This window comes from Pinus tabuliformis, chromosome 5_1 (genome assembly GCF_031772625.1).
Source record: "Pinus tabuliformis cultivar Carrire ecotype Pingquan chromosome 5_1, CPIR1, whole genome shotgun sequence".
Classification (NCBI taxonomy): domain Eukaryota; kingdom Viridiplantae; phylum Streptophyta; class Pinopsida; order Pinales; family Pinaceae; genus Pinus; species Pinus tabuliformis.
In genome coordinates, this window is record NC_142305.1 from 474,769,665 (window position 1) to 474,790,175 (window position 20,511).

Here is a 20,511-nt window from a genome sequence, read left to right on the forward strand (position 1 = left end):
TAATTGTGAACGTGATAGGGTGGTCCAATCCTTCTCTACCATCCTGTGTAAGTACTACCCCCAACACTATACATGACTCATCAACATGTACATGAAACTCTTTCTTCAAGTTTGGAAATACTAGAATCAGCACGATAACCTTCCTTTCTTTCAATATATCCAAGCTTTTCTTATAGTTATCATTCCAACAGAAGGAGACATCCTTCTTCAACAATTTTTCCATTGGTGCAGTGATCTAGGCATAGCCTTTGATACAATTCCTGTAATATCGCATATGTCCTAGAGTAGAGAGAAGTTGTTTCATACTCCTCAGCACTTCCAAGTTTAGAATCACCGCGATCTTCTTGGGGTCTACTATCAGCCCTTGTCTGCAAACCCCATTCCCCAATAAGTTCCAAAAGGGAACGAAAAATAGAAACTTCTTGAGGTTGAGCATGATCTGGTATCTTCTGTAGGTATCCAGCATCAAGTGCAAGCTCGCTATATGTCGCTTAACCAGCCCAAATACAGTCCAATCATCAAAATATACCTCGAGGAACTTATGAATGAATTCCTTGAATGCCACGATGACCACGTGTGAGAAGATAGAAGGCACATTCTTCAATCCAAATGGCATTACAGTGTATTGAAAATAACCCCACTATGTCGTGAAGGTTGTCTTGCTCCTATCCTCTAGCGCAATTTTGATTTCGTGGTACCCACAAAACCCATTGATGAAGGAGTATGATTCCTGGCCACCTACATTTTCTAACACTTCATCTGTGAATGGAGTTGGGAAAGGATCATGCACACAAGCGTCATTCCAGTTTCTGAGATCCACCCATATCCTTATCTCATCCTTCTGCCTCTTCTCTTGCACCACCATTGGGCTTACCCAATCAGATTCCTCCATAGGCTCAATGATGCCTATTGCTAACATTTTGTCTAGCTCTAAGCGGACCTTTATTTCAGATTGAGATAGTAAGGCCTTTGCTTAACTGGCTTTACGTTTGGTTTTAATGTGATATTTGTCACTCCTAGATCTCCAATTATTCCTTTCAAATCCGTAAACTTGGTAGGGAATAAGTCCTAATATTCACAGAGTAATTCAACGACCTTATCCACCGTTGCGTCATCCCATTAGTCTCTAATCTTCATGAATTTGGGTTCTACCTCCATCCCAATGTTCACCTATTTAGTTCTCACCGACGTGGTTATATCAGGGTTCTCAATCTCCGGTCCTTGGACCTCGTGGTGGCCCTCTGTTTCTGGAATGTTAATCTTCTGTAGTTACATTATAACACTCCAGTGTGCGACTGAGCTGAGTAGCCCATTTAGGTTGTGTCAGGTCTAAAGGATCCTGTGGTATCCTAAAGATGGATGTTTTAACCTCTTGTAGTGCTTCATCTTGAATCCTTTGCGTAGGATATCCCATTCACCTGTCCCATGGCAGAGCTCTATTTCTATATACCAATTCATTCAGATAACATGAAGGGTATGAAAAAATAAGGGAACCCACTTAGGTTGCAGTTTTTCTCCATAGGCCTACGTCCATTTGGCCAGATGCGCACAAGGATCATTTTTCCCATCGCACTTGTTTTTCAGTCGCATCTCAGGCTTCCCAAACTATGTGCTCATCATTCTCCTACATTTGCACCAATCATCAAAACTTCCCTTGTGCGTATGCCACCATCTAGCAGGCGTAGCATGCAGTGCCCAGTCCAAGGTCTGGAAGCGTTGCTTTTCTAGCACCTCATTTAGACCATCATAAATAGGAAGATTCCTTATGTGTGACGAAACACAGTAGAGCGACCAGGTCAGCATGTTGCAATTTAGCGTGGTTACTTCATGTATCAATTCTTCCAGCGTTCGTCAGAGTCCGAAGTGCAAGAACTCTCGTGCTTCCATGTAATCTGTCCATCTGTAGTTAGATTCACCCTGTCTTAGTCTCACGATGTTATCTTATAAATGAAATCCAGATCATTGTCACTCTCATAATCGCAGACTGGTTCCATATAGCACAATCCTTCAGCGGGATCCTAGGGTATTATTATGTGTAGTGATTTCTTCTCAAAGATCACCTTTATCTTCTTCATACTGATTACCCCATTTGTATCAATATCCCACTCAATTCCTAGTAGCGCAACATAGGGATTGATATCCTTAAAAGTCTTTATTACCTCAAAATATGCCAGCACACTCACTCCCTCAATATCCACGGTTACTACCTGAAACCTCCCCATGGGTATGATTTTCTGTTGATTCATCATCCTTAGCTGAATTGGAGACCATTGCAGTGCAGGTCTCCCCATTCGCTCCCATGCCTGTTTCAGTAGAACATTCTCTTCTGATCTCAAATCCAGAATGACTTGATCCATTTCGTATTCTCCGATCTACGTGGTGAGTCTCATTTCACATCCCGTCCTTATCTTATGCATACCAATCTTTCAGACTACACATGTTTCACCTGGCGTGGGCTCAACACATCTATTGATGAGTTCTTATAACCCTCTCACAACCTTATTGTTGCGCAATAACTTCATACAGGTTCCCAGGAAAGTTGTGAGCATAGAGGGGTCAATCTCCAGCTATGGTTTATCCTTACTTCCTAGAGTGGAGGCCTCAGTGAAGATCTTCTTAGCTTCCATTAATGATTCATGAGCGCGCAACAAATAGAACTTAGCCTCTCCCAATAGGGCTTTGCGAACCCATGTACTGTATTTTTGTGGTTTCACCTTGTCATCTCCCATCATGATTCCACTCTTAAGCACTATATTTACGTTCAGATCTTCCTCACATGGCTCAGACCTCATCATCTATAGGTTTTGAGTCAGGGGAGGTGGTAGTGCCCCTTTTTCATGTATCCTAGCTATCAGTGTATGGCAATCTTTTGTTTCATGATCAAACATCATGCAATACTTTCACGATGGGAGCATTGGTGTTAGGTCCCTATACTACTAGTGTAACCCCTTATTGTTATCACTACAACACCCTTATTATATTGTTGTGCCCATGTAGTCCCCATATTGTTATTATTGTTCCCCATAGAAGCCCACTATTGTTATTAGTGTGCCCTTAGATTATTATTGTTATCTCGGCTCTGATTATATTATAACCCCTTAGACTCCTATATACGGAAATGAGGTCTTATCACTTGTATCATCTAAGAATTGTTCATTTTTGTAATGTAAAGGAGGTTTTCCCCTCGAAGAGGCCTATTTCTAAGATGCTAATCTATCTTTTCTATCTTTTTGTGAGCTGGTTTCATAACATTTGGCATCAGAGCTTTGGATTATAGGGTTTTGCTGCTCCAAATAGGTCATTGTGGAAGTTTCGATATAACTTGTTTTCTGCAACATTTCAGAAGTTAAAAAAAGAAACCCATTTGAGACACACTCATGCTAAGCCTCGAGTATAAATTTTAGAGCTTGTCTCGCTATAGTTTCGTAGATCTGATCTGAGGAAGTTAGGGTTTTTGCAAGCTCCATAATTTCAACTAAAATAGGTCATCATGGAATTTTCACTATAACTGTTTCTTTATGAAGTTTTAGAAGCTAAACCAAAAACCCATTTGATAAGAATTCGGTGTGAACCATGGCTCCGAATTTCAGTTCATGTCTTGCTATATGTTTAGAGATATAATCTAAGAAATTTAGGGTTTCTGCAGGCTTCCGAATTACATCCTAAACAGGTGACCTTGGCAAAATCATCATAACTTTCTCTCTGAGCATCAAATTGAAATTTCGTAAGACGTTTTAGAAGGAGGATGGACTGTAGGTTTTTTTGTATCAGTTTTATGACCTAAGGTTGAAACAGTGACACAAGGAAATTCGTACATGTTCGAGCTACTGAACTAGTCTATAATCGGGGCATCATGGGAGATTTGACATAACGCTTCCTTATAGAATCCAATATTGATTAGGCTTTTGGGGCTAGAAAGAGGTCTATAAGGTCTACTACAGGACAAAATTTCAGAACTTGGAGATCCGAAATAATAGAGTTATAGTAGTTTCAAGGTCGAGCTCCTAAAATAAAGAAAAGGAAATATGAGGAAGTTTGATGGAAAGGATCCGATAAATTGGATACTACAAATGGAGAAATATTTTGATCTACATGAGGTGAAACTGTTATAAAAGGTATGCATTACATCATATTTAGAACCAGATCAATTTTTATGGTATAAATGGTTGTGCTCTAATAGAGCACTTGTCACTTGGTCAATTTTCATAGAAGAAATGAGAGCACGTTATGAGGGTACAAAGAGTAACACATTCTTTAGCCAATGGATAAATCTCAAACAAAACGGTCAATGGCAGAGCACATTGAGGATTTCAAAAAATTGAATATAAGGGTAAGTGATATTCCAGAGAAGAAAAGGATTGATGTCTTCATAGGGACTTTAAAGGATAACATTCAACATGAGGTTCATCTTCGGGAACCTAATTCATCAGAGAAGGCATTCAGGTTGGCAAGAAAAATTCAAAGCGAAATTATGGAAGGAAGGAATCCGACCACTCATGACTATAATTATGGAAGTTTTTTTCTCTTAGCCTTCCACAACCTACAAGTTTTACATTGCAACAATTGGAAGAAAAAAGAGAAAAAGGGCTTTGTTACAATTGTGATAGAAAATACACTAAATGTCATAAGTGTGCTGAGAAGAAATTATTTTACATAGATTATGAAGAGGAGGAAGAAAAGGATCAATAAACATCAAAAGAAGATGATATACACCAGGAACCAACCCTAGAGAAAGAAGAAATGAATCCGACCATATCTTGTAAAGAATTGGAAATAATTACCACTCCTCAAACTCTTAAGATAGAAGGACATATCAGGAAGAAAAAGGTTCAAGAAGTTAAAGATCACATCAAGAAAGAAGAAACGAATCCTAGCATATGTTGTAATGCATTAGCTGGAATTACCACTCCTCAAACTATCAAGATAGAAGGACATATCAAGAAGAAAAATGTTCAAGAAGTGAAATATCACATCGAGCAGCAAGAAGTGAATCCGACCATACCTTGTAATGCATTGGAAGGAATTATCACTCAAACTCTCAAGATAGAAGGGCATATCAAGAATAAAAAGGTCCAAGTAGTGAAAGATCAAATCAAGCATCAACAACAAGTTCTCCAACATTCAAAGGATAACACCACTTTGGTGCAAAATCTAATGAAACAAGAGGTAGATCAACATCACAGTGAAAGAAGTTTTGATGTAGGCGATTGGGTATTTTTATGGCTACATCTCAAGTAAGATATTGATGAGAAGGAAACATTGGCAATACTACATGCACTTAAGAAATGGAGACCTTACCTAATGGGAAGACACTTCAAGGTAAAAATGGATCATGATAGTCTGAAATACTTTTTAGAACAAAGATTATCTTTAGAAGAAAATAAAAAATGGGTCACAAATATGTTGGGTTATGATTTTGAAATCATCTACAAAAACGGGAAGCCAAATGTTGTTGCAGATGCACTCTCAAGAAGGGATGAGGATGTGGAAGCATTGTTTTGTGTTATTTCTATTATCCAACCATATTGGATAAAAGAAGCAAGGGATGAATGTAAGAAGGATGAAGAAGTGTCGCCACTCATTCAAAAGTTGCAGAAGATCCCAGTTCAAACAATATTGCCAGAACTTGACGAGGAAGGAAAAATCATATTGGAACCTGGAGCAGTCACAGAACAAGAACCCAATAGCTATGATTTCGATCAATTTCAGAGTATCTCATCAAGTGGAAGAACTTACTCACTGAAGATTCCACATGGGAGGATAAGAATTTTATACGGAAGCATCAAGAACTACTTAAGCATTGAGGACAACACTTTTTGAAGGAGAGGGGCATGTTAGGTCCCTATACTACTAGTGTAAACCCTTATTGTTATTAGTACAACCCCCTTATTACATTGTTGTGCCCATGTAGTCCCCATATTGCTATTGTTGTGCCCCATAGAAGCCCACTATTATTATTAGTGTGCCCTTAGATTATTATTGTTATGTCGACTCTTATTATATTATGACGCCTTAGACTCCTATATATAGAAAGGAGGTCTTGTCATTTGTATCATCTAAGAATTGTTCATTTGTGTAATCTAAAGGAGGTTTCACCCTCGAAGAGGCTTATTTCTAGGGCATTCATCTATCTTTTCTATCTTTTTGTAAGTTGGTTCCATAACAGTTGGATTAGTGTAATCATGGGCATAGTGTTATCGCCCTCCGCAATTGTAGAAAATCAACTATGCTTGACCCCTACCAGGTCCTCCTCTGCCTCGGCCTCATCTGCACCCCTAAAATCCTATCTGCTTCATCCCTACATTTTGGTGAAGGGGCCACGTTTCGGCTAGAACCCTGTAGGAAACAGTTCTATCCATCATCAATTCATAGCTCCTGGAAGTACACTTATCCTGTCCTACCGACCTACAAAAGTTGCAGAAAAACTATTACGTTGTTTGTACATACTTCTGTAGCAAGTGAAAGTTATCTATAGCATGCTTTTTGACTACCTGATAGATATCACACCATAAAGTTGGTGCCGCGCTAGGTCATTTTTGAGCTTCTAGCCTTAAAGGCATTAGTCCTCTTCCTACACGGTAATTTGTAAAGACTGGGCAGTGGTCTTTGTCATGACCCCAACTCTTGCATTTCAAGAACCATACCTCCTCGCGTACCTCTGGTCGAATTGTCCTGTCTTGCTTCAGACTTTTCATCTCGAGGAGCAACTTTTATAGCTGCCCGTGGATCTACTGAACTCCTATATTATGATCTTGCATTGGATTCTCATGTAGTCTCATGGCAATCTGCAAGGCCTCTACCTAAGTTGTTACCTTCTGTTGTCACAATGCAATCCTTAAGTGGGGTAGTAGCAAAGCCACAAAACACTCGTGATGTTTTCCATGTGTCAAATTAATATTGGCTTCATTGATTTGACACTTCAACCTTTGATCCAATTACCACGATGTCTCGCCTAGCCGCATCGCTATCTCTTTGAATCCCACAATCGACGAGGACTCGGCCTTAGGCCTGCTAAATTCCCTATTTAGTGTTGCTTGGATTTCCAATACTCTAGCGTTTGGGTTATCATTAGAGTACTTAATGTACTAGGTTAGCGTGCGATCTTACAGAACAGTAACCGATATCTCCTTATTTATCTGGTCGTTTGTAACACCTTGAGCTTCCCATACATCCCTTACAACAAACCATAATTGGACCGGGTCCTCATTTCCCAAGACTTTGAACAAAGGATACTTCACTTTATTCACCATACTAAATTGCGGTGGAGGTGGATGTGGTATGGGTGAAGTTGGAGGTGAAGGTGGTGTGAGCAAAGGTGGTATTCGCGAGAATCCTTGTCTTATCAATTGAATACACTTCGTAGAGAGACCTTCTCTATTCCTTCTTGGTATCCTAAAGTGTTTTGTAAGCACTCCTAAATAAAACCTGCACAGATTAATGTGATAACACATGTAATCATGTAACATGCATCCATCTTGTGTATATGGTGTTCATTTTTGTAGCACTGGGAGGTAATATCACATGCTAAGGATCCTTGAAAAAAAAAATTATAAACATTATAATGAAAATTCAATTTCTATATTTATTTATGTAGTCTCCATAAAGCCTAAGTCTATCCCACCATTAGGGGTTACCCTTGGTCACAAGCGCACTCATTTCGCCACTATATATAAGACAATTTGACCTCCCCACTTGCATGAATTCAAATCTCACAAGGCAAGATATTTTATGTTCATTTACATGAAGGAGACAAGACCCAAAAAGCTGAGTTTCTAGGCAGAATTTTATGGGAAGGAAAAATTTCTTCGTAGGTAGTTTGACCAGGTTTTACTCGTATTTGTGATTGAAAAATTGACACATATTTCTAGACAATTTATATTGTAAAATTTGTTGAATATTGAATTCTCCCTAGTATAAAAGTTGGTTTGGTTTTTCTAAAGGTTGGAATTTTCCAATGTAATTGTGTGTCTCTTATTGTGTTTGTCGGTCTCTTTATGAACCTATGGTTATTACATTAATTATCACATTAGAAAATTCAGTTTATATTATGATAAAAAATCAACATAGTATCAAAACCTAGGTGAAGGAGCGACCACAAGAAGCAAAAAAATGAATAATTTTAAGTCAGTCCTAAAGAAAGAGGTTTCTCAGACATTTGATCCCTCAAAGTTTTAATAATGGCTCCAAACCTCATAAGTAAAGACACATTGGAAGGTGCAATCAACTATCAATCTAGGAAAATTCAAGTACTTCTCATCTTGGAAGAAAATGACTTTTTAGGTCACGTGGAAAAATATATTCAAGAACCAAAGGGAGTTGAGTAGAAGGAAAATTTCAAACAGAGTGAGGAAAAGGAAAAGAGGATTATTGTATACTCTATAAAATACCAAGTGATTATTCATGTTAAAGGAATAAAAAGTGCTAAATAAATGTACAATTCCCGAACAAAGTTATATGAAAGAAACGATAATAACAACAAATTAACATTGAAGAATTATCTTTGCAATATTAAAATGACTAAATCAGATTCTATGAAATCTTATCTTATTTAAATAACTCAAATTAAGGATCAACTTATAGCCACTGATGAGAAAATTAAAGATTCTGAATTAGTTAGAGTTTCTCTTTGTGGATTTCCTCCGCCATGTAAATCACTCATTCAAGGAGTTATGCATGTGGAAAACTACCATCATTTGATGATATGTGGGATGATTGTATTCAATCATAAATTAGGTCACAATTTAAAAATGAACCTCAAAGCAAAGAGACTCAAGTCATTGTTTCTCACAATAAGAAAGACATATCAAAATTCAAATGATTCATCTCTCATAATCTTGGTCACAATGCATAAATATTCCCTAAAAGAAAGAGGAAGGAAAAGGCACAAGATTCTATGACCAATGTTAATGAATAAAATAATGATGTGAAGCCACCTCTAAAGAAGTCAAATAAATTATTCATTTGAAGAATTTGATAATTGAAAGATAAGTATTTATGTTCTTCACATCCTTACTTCTTAGCTATTTATTATTCTATTAGTTGAATCATTGGTACTTTCTTCTTATTATTGATATAATAAAAGGAAAATTTTTAAGGAATGTTGTAGTATAGGGAAGTGTAGTAGGGAGAAGGAATTTCTTACAAAGGAATAATAAAATGATCTATAAATACTTAGGATCATAGATGATGAACAAGAACTAATCTCTAAAGGAAACAAACAACCTATTGAAATCTTCTGGAAAGTAAATTCTATTATTAGGTTTCAAATATTAAATAAGAATCATAGAAGAATTTGAAGGATATCTACAATGATGCATGGTCAAAGAAAAAAGTTCGTACAACTCTCAAAAACTAAGTAATTTATATCCTCGCATCTTGACTATTCTTCTTTTTCCTTACATTCCTTTATTTTTTTCTTGTATCACTTTACTCAAATAATAATTGTTTCTTTTATGATATCTTGAATAAAGTTTGTCGGACCATTTCTAATATGATCTCTCAACTAAGAGGGAGAAAGTGATATTACCACATGGAAGACCTGAAGATGAATGATTTTGTACAATTTTTGTTGAGTTACAAATCCATATTCATGGACCACATATCTCAAAATTGAACATTTCAAATTAATATACATATATGGTACATTGGTAGCTATGATATATCTGAGGAAATAAGTGAGGCTTTGCATAAATAAATGACCATATCACTAAATTCAATAAATTATGAAACAAGTATTAATTGAGCTCTATTACATACTCATGAATGAATAAATTGTGCATACATTTTAGCTTATTTTGATGCTAGAAGTCTCCCTCATTTAAAGGAATGATGAGGAATCCAAAAACGATATTGGTTGGGTCATAAAGGATTTTGACTAATAAAATATGTATACATTCACTTTTGAAGCCAAAAGGACTGGGTAAGGATGACCAAAAGTGAATGTTCCATGGAAACTAATATTAGATATATCTTCTCCATAGAATCCCGACGGAATTAGCTGGCACAAGGACTTGACTATGTCAACCAAGGGAGATAGATGAAACTCACCTTTAAATAAAAAATGAACTTGGGTAGGTGACAAAGGAATCTGACCAAAAAGGTTAATATTTCGAAGGAAAATTCTCTTAGGAAGTTAAAAATATTTAATGTCTAGGCTAAGGTCATGACCAGAAATTTTTTATAGATTTTTCTGAAGAATTTTATTTTTTCATAGGCAAAATTGTTCTTTTCTATGATAGTTTAATTTCATCATTAATACATTAAGTTCACCCCTTCTCATCATTACATTATTCATACCTACACCATTATACATCAACATGGGCAATAACATGGAAAGAAACAACATCACCATCATCATAAATGTAGCGGAACATAAAAGGAAAATTAAAAGAAAGCAAGAACACATATAGGGACACCAAGATTGGTCTGAGGTGAGGGCAAAAACCACTATGGAAAAAACCCTTGCAAATCTTCTTCTTCTTAGATGGTCATCAAATGATGCAACAAAAGAGAGTACAATGATCCATAACTTTATATATGGAGGAAATCAATAATGATATTCATGAAACATATCTAATCATGTTAGGGACGAGAATCCTCATACGGATGGTTGTATTATGCTATCACAAACTGATGTCAATTGTTGTACATTGTTTTCACTGTGTCGAACATTACTGAGAACTATTATCACTATCAATGAGCCTAATAAATATGTTTACAACAAATACTAACAAATCAAATCTATAGATTACAAGATCTACCAGATCATTGAAGTCAACTGAAGTCAAGATGTCAAACCCTGAATCTAAACTTGAGTCTCTGTCATCAAAATTGTCTATGTTTGACCGAAACATTATGCTCTCTCTCTCGACCAATATATGCGGGTGACTGTCACTGCGCAATCACTCTTAGGATGTATTTATTCATATGAATGTGGTAAAATACACCTCAATCCCATAGTTTCTCCCTTACAGTCATTGTGCGAGTGACTAAGATATATTGTTCACTCTTAGGACAACCTTATGTGAACGAACGGGGACCTGAACCTTTCAATCTAACTCTAAAGCCATGGTCACTCCAAAATTCCATGTTGTGTGCTAGCAACTGAGATCCAGAAAGCCCTAACCCAGAGCGAATCTTTCGCCTATTATTTTGGACCCTTGAGAGAACTCCTTTCATCGAACCTATGTGAACCAAGACAAAAGAGAAGAGAATATGTTTCCAAATGATCTTTAGGTATATTCTATTTATAGGCTTTCCTCAGGGTTCACTTGGGGTTAAGACTGACCCAAGTAGTTACTCATGTGATTATAGTCGACCCATTGTAAAATATATGTATGAATAAAATAATTCCTAATTCAACCTCCACTTAACCAAATTGGGTGATATTTAGGTTGATTTAGGTCCTATCAAAAAGAGGAATCTAATGGAATCATTATTTTGGTCATTTGAGTTGTCCAAGGTGGAATTTTACCACACTTGCAAAAATTAACACTCCCTCTCAACTAGGGAGAATTCCACCTACCAATATCTGTCCATCGAACAATATATCATCATGGATCATATTTTTCATTTAGTCATCATGAAATTTCCAACACAAATCATCATATTACATCTTGATATATCCCTTTCTTATTCATGTTTATCTCTTGATTGTTCGTGTTCATAAGCATGAACATTCTCGGATCTAGAAGAAGAAGAATATGTTACTAGCGGCGAGCTCAAGCTACCACCCTTTATCCATTACGATGCTATTTGGAATCTCTGTCATCGGGTGGATACCTGGAATGTCTTCATCGAAGAGCATATAATAAAGGATAACATATTATGGAATCACATTGGAGAGAAATAGCTTCCACCCATATCGAGGAAAAGGATAAATCATCACATAGGGGAGTAAACGCTCAACCCTGGAATTTCATTGCAGAGCTTTACCCTCAACATGGATTCATATCAAGTCATTTCAAACCATCCTATTTCTTACTAATATTTCCATCGATGATCCATTCATGTGGTAGAACACCTGCATCATAATTAACTTGGGTTGTACACCCCCAAGTACACTATCAACTCATTGTCCAGATGAGGAGCGGTACTCCCAACAAACCTAGCTTATGGGTATGATGACAAATGGGGTATACTCTATAGATATTGAGATAGGGTGAGATACTACTCCAACTATATGGGTAATAGATAGGGGTAAAACCCTATTGTCAAGAGTTTCCTCAACCCCAGGAGCCCTTCATCTCAATTTCTCACCCTCAGAGCTCAAACAAGGTAGGAGCAGTTGGCTTAGTGTCCTCGATGAGTGTTGCCCCTCATCTGGAGGGGATTCTCTCTAAAAACCAAGAAATTTCTCTTTGGTAGTCCCTTTGTGGTAATATATTCAATCTTATTGTCTCAATAGTATTTGTTTCCTATTCATACACAACAACAGATCAAATATCATGTCGGATTATATATGATCATATAAATCACAAAAGGATACCATAATCATCCCCCCTCTCAAGGAGGTGCCAACCATAAGCTTGACCTTGTTTCGAAAAACTGGACTGCCTCAATATGTGAGAGTATCATGGTCCAAGATGTAACCATGTCATATCCAGATCATGCTCAAACAACTCTCTAAGGAGCTTTTGTATCCTTCCTCAAAACTAGTCATGCTAGCAACATCATTATCAACCTCAGTCATGCTATGGACTTATCATCCAAGATATCATGATGGATATCTCATTCTCAAAATATAATATCTCATGCAGATATTTCAAATCATGCATGATGGCAACTTTATTTGAGTGATGTAGCTCAATCATGAATCTATTAAGGTTCTATGCACATAATATATATACAGATGGCTGTTCAAAAACATAATCAACAATATTTCAATCAACTGTCAGATGTCATTCCGAGTTCAACAACCTCAAATCAAAGTATCAAGGATTTACAAAAACATTTTTCAATAGCTGTGCAATATGGAATTTCTTTCCCAAATTCCAGACATCAATTCATCATGCCATGAAACATCATTTTTGTCTTCAAATTCCATATCCCTCTTACTTTTATCATCACAGGCTCATCACCTATCATACGTACATCGTCAAGATATAAAATCAAAACTATAATCAATATCAAATCCATATCTTATAACTCATCATCCTGATATCAAATCCATATCTTGTAACTCATCATCCTGAATTCATCAAATAACTGTAAATATAGACATATCTGGATTCTAGGAATAATGCCATTCTAAGGAATCATAATCATCCTTAGATAAATCATTTTTGTGTCATAATATCATAAAAATCATCTCATCAGAATTTATAGGCCATATTATGACCATAATCAAAGTCATCATTATCGTATTATTAATATATCCATCCAGGAGACACGTAGATCTCATATAAAGTCTGAATTCGATTATGCAATATAAGTCATAGGCTTCATCAAGTTATTCTCATAATCACAACTATCATGCTTTCAACCATTGTGCTAAGAATAAGGAGGCCAATATCCGAATATCCACATAAGTCATCATGCCCACATCGCATCGATATTGCGAAAAATCAACAATTGTAAAATCATATCAGTAGACATTAGGTCAAGTCCAAATTACTATTGTAGAGAGATCTATAGTCAAATCACATACCAATAATCATTTCAAAGTTATTGTCAAGAATCATGTCAAAACACTTTTCATATATACCAATAATTCCAAATCATGCCAACCTCTTGTAGCACAAACATAGTGACATATCTATATGTATGTCTTGGTCACCTCTAAATGTAAGTTCCGTCTTTATGTTCATGTTATGGAAATTATTTAAGATTTTATTTCTGTCATCTCTCGATTTTATCTGCAATACATCTATGGTAGTGTCATCTTCCATGTGACCATACGATTTCATGCACAATACTTCATTATATGATCAAAAATTTAACTCAACAATTTCATAAACCAGTTAAGAGTGGCAGAATATGTCATAGACACTTTGATTCGAAATCCAAGAAAATTTAGAAACCTTCAGATGTTGGTCAATAAAAACTAAACAACTGGTCTCTCCCTTGATTTTAGCTTGAGAGCGAGTTTAGTTGCCTAGACATTGTCTAGGCCTTAGCATGCGACTGTCCAAGGACGTGATCTCCTAGATCCGTGACTGCGTCTGGTGTAGAAACCATAATTTCTGTATGAGGTTCAGATCTAAGGCTCTACTGTAGATCAATACTTTCATATGAACATAAATCATACTTCATCAACATAGAATAAAAATAGTAATAAGGCTAAATAATATTGAGAAGAGATTCTCCCTCTCACTAGCGATCTACATCATTCATCTTTATCCATGTAAGGAACTTGTCTCAACTTAAGTCATGCAATAACAGATATGGCCATCAGCATCAATACACCAATCCTTCATCAACTGTTTAGACTCAAATTAGTAGATAGATGCAACATCATATCTCAACCATTATGAGCACAATAACATTATTCTATTAAGTCACTTAATCAATTTAGGATATTAAGTTTAACCACACCCATAGTTAGTAAGAGATCTACTTATCAATCTTACACTTATACTTCCTACATAAAGGTTACCATGGTCTTCATGATCAATGAAATCAGGTTAGACCATTCAAAAAATATTTATCAAGACAACAAGAGTGCCAATCCTATATAGGAGTTAATGAACCATCCTTCTATATGAAATCCATCGTGACAAGTATCATGAATATCATTTACTGGAGTCAAGGTTCTAGCCTTCTTTATAGGATCAATATGTCAAACAGATAGATCATATATCTTAGAAAAACATCAAGTCTATCAATGTATCAATATTAGATAGCCTCATAGAATTCAAAAATAGTAGTAAAATTTCATTAGAGGAGACATCGACCCAAGACACTTTCATATACATGTATGAGCCATTAAATAAATAGACATTATCATCGTACCTTAGGGCTTACCTAGTCATCCAATGTTCTAGATAAAACATAACATTGAAGCAATATACCTTCTATACCTTTAATTCTTCAAATACATGTGCAGCTTCTCTTAGGTAGCTTGTAGTGCTTGTCACTTTTTCATAGAGTGCCTCTTTACCTCTTTTCAGATATATGTTTTCTTTCTAGAATATCAAACGATCGTTAAGAGGGATCTATATATCATGAAGGAGGATAGATACATCCATATACTCAAATATACATGTAGGAAGTATAAGAAATGATAAAAGAAATAATTAGATCCATAAGTCTAAGCAAGAGTAAAACATCATAAGTCAAGGATTACGTATCTTTAATGAGAGGTGATCCTCTCCCTGTTGAACCAATATTTAAGAGCTATCAATGTCCACGATACATATACCAATGTTGTCTTCAAGTATCCAATGAGCTCTGGTAAGGATTATCCCATCTATGACTTCAACAAACCTTCATCAAGTGCTTGAGCATATTTACATAGACCATGCTAGTGTTTCATACATCTAATCTCAAGCATTTGCCATAAACCAAGGTTTTCTCTCCAATCGTCACCTCATATAAACCATCAAACCCTAATCATCAAGATGCCTAGTGTTATCACAAAACCCTATAAAAGATAATTCTTTTAGATCTCCACCATCCTCTTCTTCCTTCCATCAAAGGTGTCATCATCGAGGTCATCTCCATGAATTTTCTTCATCCCAACTCTAATACCATGTTAATTTTTCGTAGGTGACATTGTTCTTTTCTATGATAGTTGCTTTCCATCATTAATACATTAAGTTCACCCCATATCATCATTACATTATATAGATCTACACCATTATACATCAACATATGCAATAACATAGAAAGAAACAACATCACCATCATTATCAATGCAACAGAGCATAAAGGTAACAATAGATATAATCATGCACACATATAGAGACACCAGGATTGGTCTGAGACAAGGGCAAAACCCAGTATGGGGAAAACCCTTGCAAATCTTATTCTTCTTAGATCATCGTAAAATGATGCAGAGAAAGAGAGTAAAATGATCCATAGCTTTATCTATGAAACAAAACAATAATGATATTCATGAAAAATATCTAATCATGCTAGGAATCAAAATCCTCATACTGATGCTTGTAATGTGTTGTCACAAACTGATGTCAACTCTTGTATATTGTTGTTAGTATGTCGAGCACTGTTGAGCACTGTTGTCACTGTCAATGAGCCCAATACATATCTTTGTAGAGGATACTAGCAAATCATATCTACAGAAATCCAGATCTATTGGATCACTGAAATCAACTAAAGTCAAGATGTCAAATCCTAGATCTGAACTGAAGTTTATCTTATCAAAATTATCTATGTGTGACCGAAATGCCTTGGTCGCTCTCTCAGCCATTGTATGTGGGTGACTATGATTGTGGGTTACTCTCAAGAATCCTTTCTGTGTGCGACTATGGTGCAATACACCTAAATTCCAGAATTGATCCTTTACAGTTAATATGTGAGAGACTAAGATGTCTTCGTCATTGTCAAGACAACAATATGCGATTGACAGGGAACTTGAACCTTCCAATCTTCCTCTGAAGCTCTAGTCACTCCCATAAGCCTCTGTGCCAGCATCCAAGGGTCTATATTCAGTCTCATAGGCTTATGTTTCAATGTCCAAGGATCAAAATACCATGTTCTGTGCTAATGACCAAGATGTAGAAGACCCTAACCTTGGGTGAACTCCTTACCTTGAACCTATGTGGATCAAGACAAAAGAGAAGAGAAGATGTATCCAAATTACCTTTAGTTCTCTTCTATTTATAGGCCTTCTTGAGGGTTCACCTAGGATTAGAGTCGACCCATTTGATAATAAATGTATGAATAAAATAATTCATAATTCAACTTCCTCTTAACCAAATTGGGTCATCTATAGTTCAATTTTGGTCCTCTCAAAAGGAGGAATCTAATGCAATCATTATCTCAGTCATTTGAGTTGTCCAAGGAGGAATTTTACTACGGTTTCCAAAATTAACAAGATAGCTTTTGTTTGTTAAAGCGAAAGAGATAAGATGTAGAAATTCGAGTTTTAGAAGCAACCCCAAAAGCCTAGTTTTAGACATGGAAAGTTGAGTTTCTAAAGAAGGTCAAGTTTATGGTTCGATTGAATTTCTAGCAAGAAGTTGACTATGTTTGACTCATGCCAATATTTGGAAAATTGGCACAAATTTCTATATAATTTCTATTATAAACATTGCTAAATATTAAATTCTCCTTGGTAGAAACGTTAGTTGGTTTTTTCCCCATGTAATCTGTTGTCTCTTATTGTGTACCCCTATGTAGTTCATGATAATATACAAACAATCTTGTAAGTACAGATTTATGGTAAGCTTAAACCAATTCATTTTATGGTATTTAGTCATATCGATGTGTTCTTGGTGTAAGTAGAAACCACAATAGGACGTCGTTCCCTGAGCGAGTATATGAGGAAATTGAGAGCGTGTTGAGGGTAAAGCAAGAAAATCGAGAGAATGGTTGATAATAATCCATGAACTAGAAACATGGTTGAGGGTAAGCTAACAAAATTAGAGCATGGTTATAGGTGATCCAAGAAACACCAAGATGATGATGGTGGTGATGTAGGGGGAATTAAAGGTAAAAATATAAGTATAACTATAAAAATATGATGGTTAAATGGAACATATTTAGCGATAAGATCCTAGTAGACAAGTAATTACAATAACTAGTTACACATACTTATGCATTCCAATAGATGGTTGTTTCTTTGTATGGAAATCAGTATCTGATAATATTTAAAAGCCCTAGGTTGGACCATATCTAGACTTTGTTGATCAATATTAGGAAATTAGTTGTTAAGGGTGTGTTATAGAGTAATAAATGTTAGTTTTCATAGGTGTGATTCTTTCTTAGTAAATGAATCTATTAGTTGTTAAGGGCGTGTTTCAGAGTTATAAATGCTAGTTTTCTTAGGTGTGATTCTTTCTTAGTAAATGAATCTATTTATAGTCTTTAGGAAGTTGTTAAAACTAATTAAATTGATAGATATTATCCAACTAATGACCCTTATATATTGATGTATGATTGATACATTCACTCCACTAAGTTGACTATAGCATCATCGAATTAAATGAGTGTGTTTACGCAATTTTGATCGTTACACTAACAAGTTTTTCTCTTCCCATAACTATGCCTTCTCTTTTTCATCTTATTTTTTCTTCAAAAAATAAACTATGAATTTTGAAATTTCAAATTTAAGGAATAATTTTTTTGAAAAGGACATTGAGTCTTAAATTGAGTAAAGGTTTAATTCACTTTTCAAATAGTAAACGTTCAACATCAAATATTACACCATTATTTTGAAAATCAGAGGAGCATATTACACACAAAAAATAATTCATATTATTCAATCACAAATTCCAAATACAAGGCACATAAATAATGCTCATGAGATCCAACCTATGTTGCACAAGTTTTCAGTAAGCGAGTAATTTCGATACGAGGGAATGAGTTCAAATTCACAAGAAATGTCAAGTTGTGAGCAGCAATAATATAATATATTAAAATTTAATATATATTAAAAATTTAAATAAAATTTTAATTTATTTCCATCGAAAACTTGCCAATCAAATTCCATCTTGCAAAGAAATATGTAAAAGGTTGAACCTTGAAACACTGCCAAAAAGATAAAAAATATTAATCCATCAAGAATTTCTCAATCAAATTCCTTCCCAACAAAGAAACATGCAGAACTCCCAAACCGGAAAAAAGGTTGTTATTACTTGATTACTAGGTTGTTGTTAAGTCATTCATTCAATTCTTCGCCCTTATGTAATCTTACCAATATTATATATATTACATCTAATTATAATAGAGACAAGAAACAGTAAAATATATACAGTAGTAATTAAAAAAATTAAAACAATCGAGTTTAAATCCAATGTTATTTTAAAAAGAGTTTGTATAATAAAATTATAAATTTCCATGTTAATATATATTTTATACTTGAATAAATATGTAAATTAACTTAAAAAAGGTTTTTTTAATGATATTTATATTTCATAATTTCAATTTTTTTTTTTTCTTTAGTATTCCATCTTTTGTCCATTTAGCTGCGGTGATAATGATGGTTTTGCTAGTGGCTGATAATATTCCTAAATTCTCTTATAGCCATCAACTTATCTGAGGAGAATAAATAGCTTTCCAATGACAAAGATCAGGATTGGCCAGAGGCCTCATCTTCATTTGGATAGAAGGGATTTGGATAAATGAGTTGTTTCTCTTAGTTCGAGACCCATATCTAGATCTAAACCCAACAGCATACCCTTCCCTTCGCACAGTTCCAAGCAACACCCAAGTTGGTAACATCAAATACACCTAAGTTTGCACTTATTCATTGCAGTGAAGCTCCCAAAGCGTCAAAAATCTGTTGCGGTGAAGCTCTCGAAAAGCTCCAGAGTACCTGTTGAAGATCCCGACAGTTTTGGAGCATTTCTGATCAGCTCCCAAGCTCACAGGAGTGGGGGATCTTCAGGTACTTACTCTCCAATGCCTCGGAGTGATACCCGTGTAACTATGGATCCAACAGATTCCAAACAAGGAGAATATTGTTGAGAGATTTTCTAGATAAAACTCCAATAACGAACAACCTAATCTTAAATATTTACTAAACTGAGCATTATTCTAAGTTCCCCCTTTAATGCGAACACTACTACAAAAAATTTCAAATTACAATTCACATGCGCATGGTCTTCCTTGACACTTATCCCTACTCTAAAGTTAACCGGACAACGCGAGCTTCCCATTCAACTCATTTAAGACATAATCGCCTCTAACCATATTTAATTAACTTTGTCTAATTGATGCTTATCCGAAAGACAATCTTGATATCCAACACTCAATTATGCAACTGAGTCTTTTAAACACGTGGATCCCATAACATAACATGTAATAGCTGCTCTTGAAGCTCGAAGCACAACAAAGCCCATCAGCGTATAACATATTCACAATTAAATTAGCAATTTATTCTCTCAGCACCTATAAATGTGAATAACGATTAATTTAATTATAATTTAATTATACTACTATGTTCATTTAATTAGTTTTGACATTTTTAAAAAGTAGCATATAAGCTCACAAAATCCATACACGAAATAAAAAACAATGAAGCCAATCTCTAGCACATGACGACAATTTTTTATTTTTTTTTGACAACGTTGGATCAAGTATATTCTCCCTCATCTCTTATCTCTTTGATGGGAACAATCGAAAATAATTAATATTGTTTTTTATTAATGGAGAAAATGGTTACATAGTTGTAACGTTCTTCCTAGTTTAGGATTAGTTCCTAGAGTTTAGGGGTTTAGTTGCAACTTCCTAATTCCTAGTATTGTATTTAATGATGTAATCTTTCATTTATGGATAATAGAGTGTACGAGAGTGATCTCTCTGTTCTGAGTGTAGTCTCCATGTGCAGGCCTCACCTGTGAGCCACATCTCCTTCTTTTTCAATTTTGTTCACATTTTATCTTAGTA